This window comes from Netta rufina (genome assembly GCF_964035555.1).
Source record: "Netta rufina genome assembly, chromosome: 5".
NCBI classification, from domain to species: domain Eukaryota; kingdom Metazoa; phylum Chordata; class Aves; order Anseriformes; family Anatidae; genus Netta; species Netta rufina.
The window spans coordinates 31,622,160-31,634,775 of NC_140128.1; the positions used below are offsets into that span (position 1 = coordinate 31,622,160).

A 12,616-nucleotide genomic window follows, 5' to 3' on the forward strand; every position below is an offset into this window, starting at 1 on the left:
TCTTCTTTTAAAGGTATCCGGAATGATGATGTCACCACATCTCATGGAATTATCTTTTAATGGGTGATCATCTGAAAACAGTATACACCATGGGTTTGTCCTCATTTAGTTTAGCCAGAGTCTAGGCATTAGTTCTTATTAAAGCTTTTTCTAGTAGCTTAAAAGCCATTGCATAACCATTGTTTTTTCATTGGGATCAAGTTTATAAAACATGCCCAGGTTACATTACAAGCTTCTTTTTTAAAACAATTAGATTTAGCCTTTTAAGTTCTCACTATAAAAAGTCTTTATTTGTTATATCCAACCATAACTCTATTTTTGCACTCCCTCCAACTCTTCACAGACCCTTTATCCAGTGCAGATTCTAGTACCTTTCCCACAAATGCTGTAGAATGAGATGAACAGCACCTTGTTATTCTTATATTCTTACATATAAATGACTTCCTGGGTTATACATACAGAATCCAGCTGTCCTCATTTGCCACTAGAGACTTCTGCTGAGTTGTTTATCTTCTATAAGCTGGTGAATTACTGTTTTCCAAACTACAGTCTTCCCTTTCGTAAGGGGGAGTAAATTGTAGCATACATTTGTCATTCCTGTACTCATAACTTCACACTTCAGTGCATCAGAATTAACTGTGGTTAATCAGGCCAGTTTATCAAGAAGGTCTGATTGTTCTCTTTGATTGCTCTGTCTTCAGTATTACTCAGCACTCCATTAATCTTTGTTCTACTGCAAATTTGCCCAGTCAGGATGTCATGCTTATTTCCAAATCACTCGTGAATATGTTGAAGACAGTTTGAGACTGTTAAACTCTTAAAAATTCTTCAGGCCCAACAAACAAACAAACTTTTTTCAGTGATGTTTCTCACTGAGGACTAATTATGAAATCAGCTAACAAATTCTTAACCTTGGTAATACATACTTTTTTCAATCTTTGCATAACAAAATCTTTGTGCAATAAACTATAGAGTTACAGCATAGAACTATTATATCAGTTTCTTCTTCTTCTTCTTCTTAAAAAAAAAAAAAAAAAAAAAAGTTTTGCATTGAAAAGCTTCCAGAAGGTAGCTCAGGGCTTAGCAAATCTGCTAATGATAATCCCAGAAAGGTTTATTATTTTTCATGCAATCACATTGCATCACCAGTTTACTAGCTCATGCACCGTACTGGTGGAAAACCCTGTAGTTTTTTCACCTTCCTTTACAGTCTTATTGCACTCTGGTCACTGAAGGAGAGATCCAGTACCCTGGTTTGCAAAATCAATGCATTCATAGGAATTTTTCACTTTGGCTTTGGCAGTATGCTGGCATCACATGCAGTACATACCTAAGATAAGGAAATTAAAGAAGAATTTCTATGCATTATTCAAATAAAAGTTAGACTTTCACAAAGCTTAATAGAAATCACAGAATGGCCAAGGTTGGCAGGGACTTCTGAGGATCATCTACTCCAACCCCAAAACAGATTTACAAAATTAAAAAGAAACGCACAGTTAGGCCTACCTTTATTAAGATCAGCTCTCAACAGTTTCTCTCTCCTTTTATTTCATAGCTCTGAACTTTTTAAGCTGTTTACCAAACCATATGGCTTGATATTCAGTTCTTATACAAGCCAGATAGGTCCCTTATTTCTGCCTTAATGGAAAGGGTTTGAGACATCATTTTTAGCGCAAATCTCCCCAGGTGTCCTTATACATACATACACACACACGTATGGAATCTGACTGGGTGGAACCATCTCCTGTCCAGACAGTAAACAGTACTACTTAATGACTGTCCTAAGGCTAACCCATACATCATCGACCCTTTTTTTGGGGAAAACACTCCCTTGTGTGATGCAGTGCAGTCTTCAGTGTATAATTGCTTTATATGCTGAAAATTGTATTTCATATAAAGAATACATCAACATATGTTACACAAAACATATGAAGACTAAATGAGAAAAATATATGTTATTTAAAACTAGCTCTTGATTGAAAATAAGCATCACTGTTCACTGTTTCAGGGATGATGATGTATTCAGCATGTACAACTGCCAGCCTGTATTTTGAGGAATACCAAGAGAACCCAGAGTGGTAATATATGATAACCGATTTTCATTTAATCAGATATCATGCCCACTATTCCACGTTTACCAGGGCAACTAATCTAATAGCACCCTATAACCACCTCTTGCTACTTTTGAAAACTTGCACAACATTCAGTTTCTTCCACTGTTCTGCTGCTCTCCGGTATCCCAAAACTTAAAATAGAGGAACTGTGGACAGTCAGGAATCTTCCTAGACCACAATTTTAGAACTAATTGGTATGAATGATCTCTGTTTAGTCTTAATATATGTCACTTAGTGGCTATGTGTCACAAAGCAGTTCATCATATTTGTTGATGGAACTTGTTAAGTTTCTTTTGTTCCCAACATAGAACAAAAGTGTTTTACTAGCATTCCTGCTTTAGCTGCAGTTAGTAATCATTTCAGTATCTATATGAAGTAATAAGTCTGGACCTCTGATGAGATTTTGCTTTTTCCACGTATACACATCTTTTATATTTACAAATATGTTTATTATTGTTAACCATACAAATCATGTTTTTTCTATACTTAATGACTTATGATCTACTTTGAATTTCCCATGTGTTGTGCATTTCTCTTTGACACCCAGCTGCTGCTTTCTTACCACTTCTGAAAGAGGCTGGGCTTTCAGCCAAAATTGTGAAATTAGGATAGCTCGTATCATGCTGCTGAGATTTCCTCAACTGCAGCAGGAGAAGATAGTTGTGCCCCTAAGACATCTAATTCTGCTAGCCCACCCTGACTCTTCCCACTGGTTTGCAGCACGCAGCTGGAATGCTGAGCCTCCAAAGCAATAGGGATTCCTCCTTGTCAATCACACAGTTTTTTTTTTTATCAACAGCATGTCTGACCTTGTTATCATTCTGTATTTTTGGATATATAAGGAATAATTTGTTTTCCTTTTACCTCATATCTCTCCAACATATTCTAAATGAGTAGGCTTCAGTAATTACACCATATAGGGTCAAAATATCAAAAACATGTGAAAATTGCATGTAATATCTGTTTAGATGGACTGCTTTACTAACATGTGGCTCCCCTACATTTATTACAGTGAAGATTCATCAATGCCCGACCCCACAAATCTATCTTTCTTTAATTTGTGTTTTCTTGATTTGACTTAAGAGTCAGGGTTGTCTTTGATGTCCTTAGGTTATAGCACAGTATCATTTTGCAATGGTGATTTATCTCAGCATGTAATAGGATGTACTTATATAGTTGCCTATCTCGATCTCCTGGAGACTGTTTCTTTCCTTACGCATTTCTGAAACACTTCCTTAAGATGTTTTGCAATTGCTTCTTTAAAGTCTTTCCATGTGGAGCTGTTAACATAGTTTAATCTTTTTGATCAGCCCTTTTGTGAGTAAGTTGCCACACTAGATTCCTGCACAGGTTTGTATTTTGTTCAGCGGGAGCACGTGGAATGATAGCTGGACTCTTTTGCCTGCCTGCCCTGAATTCTTCCACACTTGGCTCCCCAGCCAGCTGTGGAGACTTTTAGGACACCCTGAGAAAAGGCTTTGTTTTGTTAGCAGCTGTGTGGTGTCAGGCATGTAGCATCACTGAGAGCACATCCCATGCACCGCTGGCACAAATAGTGGATGATAGCTCATTCTTAGATGAAAACATAGATGGAATGACTGTGTGACTCCTATCAGAGTCTGGACCGGTTAAACACTGCTCACATGACCTACCAGGTGCCATGAAAAAGCTGGTACTCCATGCTCTTGGTGACAACACACTGTATATAGGACAAGAAACAGCACTATACACGCATCTTCAGATTGCACAATGGGTCACAAGGCTTGAAGTCAACATGGCAATGGTAAAATTTTTGTGCCTTTGTCACAAGAATGTCGACTGGGAATTTCAGTGGGATGAAGTGAGTGCATCACTGGGAATTTCAGGTGAGATGAAGTGAGTGCATCACCAAACACTTTGCTTCCTCTTCAGTCTGTGGGTGAGACAGAAAGTGTTCCCAGAGCTTGACACCCTTGCCTTGGCTGGGTATGCCTTCCCCAGGGAACTCCTTTTGCCATATCTTGTGCTTTTTCCCAGGCTGCAGTACACTCAGGGGCTCACAGCTGGAGGAGGAGAGGAATGAATCTTTTAGGGCAGAGTCTCTTGGTTGTTTCTGTCCCTCTCAGTTCTTTAGGATGGCATTTATTCCCTTGCGGTACTGCATCAGATGTGGGCCTTGATCTCACAGTGCACTGGTACTGTCATATCCTCTTCTGTAACAGAAAAATGACAGAAAAGTTAGGAATTTGGTCATGCAAAAACTTGAGCCATTGCCATGTGGAGAAAAGCAGTCTCCTGCTGTGTGGTGAAACACTCCGCCTATGTCAGTCTGGGCTGAAACCACAAAGTAGTCAGAAAGCTGCCATGCTGGCCTTTACACTGAGGAAGTAAAGGGGATTCCATTTAGCAATAGGGAAAGCTTTGAGAAACTGCCAAAACCAGGAACAGACCTTTCACCTGCATCGGGGTCCCCGATCCAGCCTAGGATTCTCAAACCAGAGTCCTCATGATAAATCACCTTTCTCTCTCTGTAGTCAGAAAATGGACTGGGAAACAACAGCTTTATGTATGGACTAGGTTCTTGTAAGCACTTTGTCTCCTGGAGCTAACTGAAGTAGTCACTGAAAATTTGATGTTGACAATAGCATATAATGTCTGATACATTAGCCAAGAAGAGGAGGACTCAAAGGCATCAGGTGAGGTGCTAGGTCAGTATTGGGATACCAAGACACAATTAACTTACCACAGCTGAAAATGGTTAGAAACCCTTTACTTCAGGATAAATGGTGTTAGGTGTTACAATACCTTTTGCTGCTTGATGGGAGACTTTGGTGATACTGGTGAGAACTAGGCTCCTACTTAGAGCACACCTTAAAAAAAGGAAGACTAACAACTTTATATTTTAGTTCAGTAGTGAAGGGTGTTGCACATGTCAGCTATAGCAGAAAATAGATTATGTTTTCCATAAGAAAAGGGGAAAAAATTTTTTTTGAAGACTAAAGAATGTTACAAATCTGTGTTACTGCCAGTATTTGTCCAGGACGTTAATACTTGTCAAACTGTTCCTGAATCATATGCGAGTCTGAATTTTCTATGAGTCTAGCAAAGTCAGTACACATAATACAACAAATGTCTATAGCCAATATTCATCCTGAGAATGAACATGTAGAGCTCTCCTAAAAGCTGGATAATGCTGGTAGATTAAAACATCCCTTTTTCTGGTGATCTGACCTTATTGTCCAAATTTCATCAAGCCGTTTCAATCTTTCTTTTTTAATGTAGTCATATTTGAATCATGAATATATATATATATATATATATGTACTTATGGTGACCAATTGTTGTGGTTCCGCTCGAGTGGGCAGCCAAGCCCCACCACAGCCACTCTCTCACTCCCCCTCCTCAAAGAGGAATGGAGAGAAAATATGATGAAAAGGTCTCAAAGGTTGAGATAAGGACGAGAAGATCATGCAGTAATTATTGTAATGGGCAAAACAGACTCGGCATAGGGAGATAGTAAGATTTATTGCTTATTACTAACAAGCTAGAGAAGTGAGAAACAAAGGAAAGAAACCAAAAGCACCTTCCACCCCCATCCACCCTCTTCCACCTCCTCCCCCCGGGCGGCACAGGGGAATGGGGATTATGGTCAGTCTACAGCACTTCTCTGCCGCTCCTTCTTGGTCACTCTCGTACCCTGTGCTGGAAGGTCCCACCCACAGGATACAGTCCTTGATGAACTGATCCGGCATGGGCTTCCCACAGGCAGCAGCTCTTCCAGAACTGCTCCATATATGGGTCCGTACCACGGGGTCCATCCCTCAGGAGCAAACTGCTCCAACCAGGCTCCCCCACGGGCAGCAGCTCCTGCCAGGTCACCTGCTCCTGCGTGGGCTCCTCTCCACGGGCTACAGGTCCGGCCCGGAATCTGCTCCAGCAGGGGTCTTCCACAGGCGGCAGCCTCCGTCAGTGCAGGGCCACCTGCTCCACCATGGTCTCCTCCACGGGCTGCAGTGTGGAACCCTGCTCCACCATGGTACTCCATGGGCTGCAGGGGGACATCCTGCTTCACCATGGTCCTCACCACAGGCTGCAGGGGACTTCTGCTCCGGCGCCTGGAGCACCTCTCCCCCTCCTTCTTCACTGACCTTGGCGCCTGCAAGGCTGTTCCTCACTCGTCTCACTCTCCCAGCTGCTGTGTGGTGCAGCGTTGTTTTTTTTTCCCTGTCTTAAATATGCTCTCACAGAGGTGCAAACCAACATCGCTTATTGGCTTGGCTCTGGTCAGCAGTGGGGCCCTTACCAAACATGGGGCAGCTTCTAGATCCTTCACACAAGCCACACCTATGGCCCCCTGCTACCAAAACCTTGCCACGTAAACCCACTACACCAATTTATCTTATTGAATAAAAAGTATATGGTTGCCAACAGCAATGATGTTGATCAGGCAGAGTTTCACATTCATTAACATATTTGAGCCTGATTCTTATTCTTATTTGGCATTGTTTTCATAAAGGTTTTTCCTGATTTCTAATATGAACTTGAATTTTTGCTTTTACTCAGATTGCATTAGTAATTTTGGCATGCCTGAAACTTCATATCATTATGAGTCACAGGAGCTGCAGTTTCCTGTATCCCTGGGGAGTAGAAGATGGCTGCTTCTAGCAAAGATAAGCATCAGGAATAAAACAGAAGGGTTTTTTTGGGAAGCTGAATCCATCTGTTCTACTGTATTCAGAAAGGTTGCCCAGGAAATTTGAGAGAAAGGTGTGCTGAAGCAAGAGGGGCTGGTGACATTGCTATGGTATGATGTGAAAGAGTAAATAGGGATGATACATAAAAGGGAGTATGTAGGCTACAGAGGAGCTGGAAAGGATGTAAAAGATGTTGAAGCATGTTACTGGGAGAATGAGAAAGGGCAAAAGAAAACACACAATCTAGCTGATTTTTTTTTTTTTCTTAGCTGAGTTTAATAATTAACTCTGATTCAATTCATGTGTTTGAGCAGTAATATTATAATTGGCCTAGCTCAGTCATTGGTTGTAGTTTTAAACTGTGCTGATGGTAGTCTAAGATACCATCAGACTGGTTAGGAAGAAGGGAAAATACAGGAAAGAGCCTCAAATGACAACTACCTTGAGGCAGATAAATGTTGGCTGCTCTGCATCTTGCCAGGAGCTCACAAGCTGACTGACGGGCCCTGGAACTGCTGTGAGCATGAGTACTGAAGGGTGGCCTGGCTCCTTGAGCTGCATTAAATCTAACATCTGTCCCCTGGGGCTATGCCCCAGAAGTGGTGAGTGCATTACCTTTGGGTTCTAGGTTGTAACACTCCTGTCCTTTCTGTCATTCTCTTTGTAATTCCCCATTTGCCCCAAACATGTCTCAGATGTTCATGGGGCAGCTGTTAAGCTTCCTCAGATTGCGGCCTGGGTTACTACAGGAAAACAGACTTCATAATCCCCCTCAATATCCCCTGGCCATTACCTACAGCTGCACAGCCTGGTCTCTGCTAACATTAAAGCTGTTCCTGAAATGAGGTGGGAAGGGGATCTTGGAGCTACCACAAATCTACCACATGATCCTTTAAATTATTAATATAATTACTATTATTATTATTTAAAACTTAACAATTTTAAAAATCCAGAAGTCCTTAAAATTGTAAAATTTTAAAATTTAAAAATGATCACAGGGGCCTTAGGCCATCCCAGACTCAAACATGGAGGGAAGTTGGTACTCAAGACAAAAAACTTAGTGGTACATGCAGCATTCTCCACTACCTGGTTATCATAAAACCTCTTTTTATGCCAATGAACCTGGAAGAAGATTTTTCATTTACAAGCTGATAGAGCTTTTGCCTAAGGGTGTTTTGCAGCTTCACCTTGCAACACTGAATCATGTGTTAACACAGATGGAGTTCCTCAATGTCTGCTTCTCTGAGTATCAATAGCTTTGGAAATGAGTGATTGAAGAGGATATGTTGATTGCTCAGGGTGGAATTAATCTCACGTATATTTAGCTATTCGGAAGCTAGGTGATCTGGATGCTTTTCCAGTCAAAGGAGAGAGAAGAACATAATGTAGATGGGCTTAGTCACTGCCTGGAGATACAGTACTTGCTTTTTTTTTCTCCATTCAGTACATAGGGAGCACAGACAACAGGCTTTAACTAGAAGTTTAACTTGTAGATGACCAGATTTAGGTAGGGTAGAGCCTATCCTCAGTGCGTGCCTTGTGAAAAGGTCATGCTTGTTTCTAAAAGAATTGTACTTCATAGCAAAAGGGAGTTTGAACTTTGAACAAATTTAGGAAATTCAGTACTAGCACCAGCTTTGAGTCAAAGGTACATTTGGCTGCATCTGACTTGAGCTTAAAGAAGAGGTATTTCATATATGGAAGGCCTGAGTCAGGAAAGATAAGTTAGTTGTTAGGCAACAACAACCCTTAGTCATGCTCCTAGGGGATTCTGGAGGTTTTTATCCCCTTCATGTCCTTTTCCCTTAAAACCAAAGGTGCAATCTGACACATAAATGAAAACCACCTTTCAAGCAAAAGCCTTGCCCATTAGCTTACACATATTGCAGAAACAAGACCTGGAGCTAATAACCTTTGTGGGGTACAATTACAGAAATTGTTGCTAATGTTCCAATGGCTCTATCCTGATATGATGGCTGTTCTGTGTACTTCAATCAGGAACACAGACTGTAGAACAAATTGAAAAACTGTATACTTCTGTGTGTACATTTGCCCTTCTCTCAAATTTTTCTGGTCATCATTTTTACAGGGAGAAAAACAAGGCAGAAAATTTTGGCATTTCTTCCTATCTAGAGAGGTGATGGGTGTAAACGCTCATGTGAAGCAAAGCATGAGCCAGGGAGTAGGAGAGGCTCTGGATCACTGCTTTGAAAATCTTCTACTCAAGGGCTTCTAAGGGCACTTGTTTGTTTTGTTTATTTTATTTCGTTTATTGCTGTAGTTTATCTATTGTTTATCTGTTTATCTGTTGGAACAGGCTGCCCAGGGAAGTGGTGGAGTCACCATCCCTGGAAGTCTTTAAAAGACGTTTAGATGTAGAGCTTAGGGATATGGTTTAGTGGGGACTGTTAGCGTTAGGTCAGAGGTTGGACTCAATGATCTTGAGGTCTCTTCCAACCTAGAAATTCTGTGATTAATTTCAGTTTCAATTAAGCAGTTCCTGTTCCATCTAAAAGTTTCAATATGATAAAGATGAGAAAATAACTTCATAGAAAAAAAAATCCCTTGTACCATGTAATCAAAAAAAAAAGTAGTTCCTTAATAATATATACATATTAGAAAATGCAGGCATAAAATTAAACCTAAGAAATCAAATTTTGCAACTATGTAATACTGCAGGGAAGATGATCAAAATGTCTTACTTGTTCTCCTTGTAACACCAGCTTTTCATCTGAATTCCTTTGTGCATATAGGAAGTGCCTGCAACAAGACTGCTGGAAGTGACTAGGTTTGTGTCTAGTTTCTGTCAGCCCAGGTTCTTGTACAACACTTATTACCACAGCCAGAGTGGCTGTGATTTCATACTTATGCAGGTGTCTAATAGGAAGCATCATGCTTTGTCATCCTATTAATCTCAAGTTGTTTCATAAGCTCTAATTTTAATCTTTTGAGTGGATTTTCAATATAAATGTATGTGTACCTAATGATGCTTGCATAATGGATTAGAAAATTTAATCACCAAGCTTCCTCGATGTGTGCTGAATACATGCAGATCCTAACTACACAAAAGGTTCATAAAATGAAGAGGTTCAGTCCATTAAACTCCAATAATCTCCTAGTAAGGCCCAGTTGGCTGGTGATTTGGATATGGTTGCTCAGAAATGTGAATTTCCTTTGCATAAGGAAAAAACAGATGAACAAAACTGGACTGAACAAAAGAAAAATGAAGCATCCAGCTTTCCTAAGACATGAAATTTAGTTTTCTGAAATACTTCAAGATTTTTTTAAGGTGAAATATTTAAGTCTCATTTAAACTTTCTGAGATGCATTTTATATTAAGTATAAAATGCAGAAATAAGTAAGGCATTTCAAATGGAAGTGTGATACATTATGTTTTAGGTATCACAGAAATGTTGCTTATCAAATTTCTCCCTTCTTTCATTTCTTTTGAAGTGGAAAGCTATTAAAACATACAAGTATACAAATCATGATGCAACTGTACTTTTATAGTGGAAAAATATTACTTCAGGAAAATTGCTTATGTATGAAAATATTAAGAATTTTCTCTGATTATTCCCATCTTCCCCTACTCCCTCACTGTGTGTCCTCAGGAAGGACTGTGTCCTCCCACACTGCCCTTAAGTGTATGTCTTCTCAATGCATTGTTCTTGTGTGTGTTTTGTTTTGTTTTGTTTTTTTCTTTTCTTCCAGAGCTGTATGCCTCTTCAGGACTGCATCTCAGCTCCAAATCACAGGATCACAGACTAAATCTGTTCCTGGTTAGCTCCTCTCCATCCTACCAGAGGGAGTGAGGAACCTCTGTCAGGTAAAGAGAGGTAAAAGAGCTATGTAATGAGGAAGGAGATATGTGAGGAACAAGGAACACAAATGGTGCTGAATACAAGTGGGTTAAGAGGGCAAGTCACTCAAAAGATCTGTCTCTAGGTCTCCATCCTCTTCCTAGTAAGCAGCTTAGTAACAGTTATCCACAGCTCACTGTTTCATGGTCATTTCTGTAAGTCCTTAAATAAGGTACTATGTGAATTATATTGCCAATCAAAAAGTCCCCTGGCATTTTTTAACCAAAAAGTTGTCCTGCTACCTTTTGACTTCTCTCCTTCCATCTCTCTGTGGAGGCAATAATGCACAGCATTTTTCAGGGTCTTTTTATGAAGATTCTAGTTAGAAATGTCTCTTAGGCTGGTATGGTCATCGTTTTCAGATTAACACTGTAAAGTTTCCCCTCACAGGTTGAGGTCATCAGTCAGATTTTTACTGTTAATACATTTCATCAAGCCCTAAAGTGAGAATACTTTCGTCTCAGCACACTCTGTTCAGTCACAAGAGCTGCAGATGAATGTTTGCACCTTACAACAAACTTACTCTTAGGACAAATAATGTGGGTGGAAATTTTTCCTGTTTCAGAAATCATGGAGGGGTGGAGCTCTGACTCAAGGTAATAAAACACCTGTTCAGCAACTTCTGACACTCTTCAAGGCTGTAAATATGTTTCAGGAGACTCTGGAAACTGTGGAACCTAATATTCATGTGTCATTTGCAGCACCTGCTTTTAATGCAGCAGTGATTTCAATGGCATCAACATCTGCCTTTTCTCAGGTAAGTGGAAAACAGAACAAACCGGGCAGGAGTCTCCGAGGATTTGATTCAGATTTGTCCCCAGAATACAGGCAGCTCAAGTCCTTCCTTATCAGTAGGACATAAGTCTCCAAGGAAGCAAGATTGTGCTTCCTTGGTTATTTACAGCTGTGAGGATCTGGAGTAAAAACCTTTCCATGTAGTGCAGAAATAGCTGCTACCCTCCTGGCATGTTTCTTCTGTCTGCCACCTTGCTGATGTGAATGATGAGGCAGTGTATATTGCCCATTCCACATTGTAATTCAACATGAAGGAGTTGAAATAAGTGGAAAAATAGATTTTACTATATTTTTGATTCTTTGTCCTTCTTCTCTCAACAGCATCCCAGCCGCAAATCAAACCCATTGAAAAATGAAGAAAGAAAATGGGTGATGCAGGCTATGGCACAGAGTGACGTTCATGACAAGGTACTAACTTCAACAAATTAATAATAGGACAAAAAACTTTATTTTTTGAGAAGGGGAGGGCTTTTTTTCTTCTATATTTGGTTCTTATCAGAGATTTACATGCTTATTTAGAAATATGAACATTTCATGGAAGAAAACTTTCCTTAGTTGAAACATCAGCATTACATTCCTTTATCTATTTATAGAAAGTGTATTTTTACATGGTTTTATTCCTTAGAGAAATTCCTTAGGGAAAATGTACTCAATCTGCTGTTAAAATGGGACTGAGTTTGGCCTTCTTTTAATACTCTATTGACTTTAATGGAGTTATAGCCCTGCATGAATGGAGAATGTTGCCAGTGTCAGCAAGTCAGAATTTAACTGTCCTTTGGGTTTTCATCGTTAATGCCAGTTTCCAGGAAAAGAAAATAATAATCAGAATATAGAAATGGTGTCTAAATATCACCGAGGTGTGAAATTTGATGTAAATGGCGAAGTAGCATAACCAATACTGACATTGCATTGATATGTTTGGAATTTGCTCTCTGTGTGTATGCTAAAGATCATAAAGGGAATGCACTAAAGCAGGAAAAGCAGCTATTCAGGAGAGCAATGACCCAATCTCAGTTGCATTTCTGTAATGATTTGCTATATTTATACTGATGTGTTTTTGTTTTGAAATACCCATAGATAAAGGCATCCAGTCCTCTTTTACCACTGATGTAGTTACATGTATATTAGGTTGTTAGACTTCAGCACACTTTTGAATATATGTAAAGTAACAGAA

The 12,616-nt window shown here is 39.8% G+C and overlaps 1 pseudogene across 1 annotated transcript in view; it reads left to right on the forward strand.

Annotated features, from left to right (window-relative positions):
• The first annotated feature begins 3,774 nt into the window (after positions 1 to 3,774).
• Positions 3,775 to 12,616, forward strand: part of LOC311210116 (cytosolic phospholipase A2 epsilon-like) — a 42,099-nt pseudogene continuing 33,257 nt past the window's right edge. The window contains exons 1-4 of the transcript in view: positions 3,775 to 3,979; positions 10,499 to 10,623; positions 11,303 to 11,404; positions 11,764 to 11,850. The product of the transcript in view is annotated as a cytosolic phospholipase A2 epsilon-like (transcript). The remainder of the gene's footprint in view (positions 3,980 to 10,498; positions 10,624 to 11,302; positions 11,405 to 11,763; positions 11,851 to 12,616) is intronic.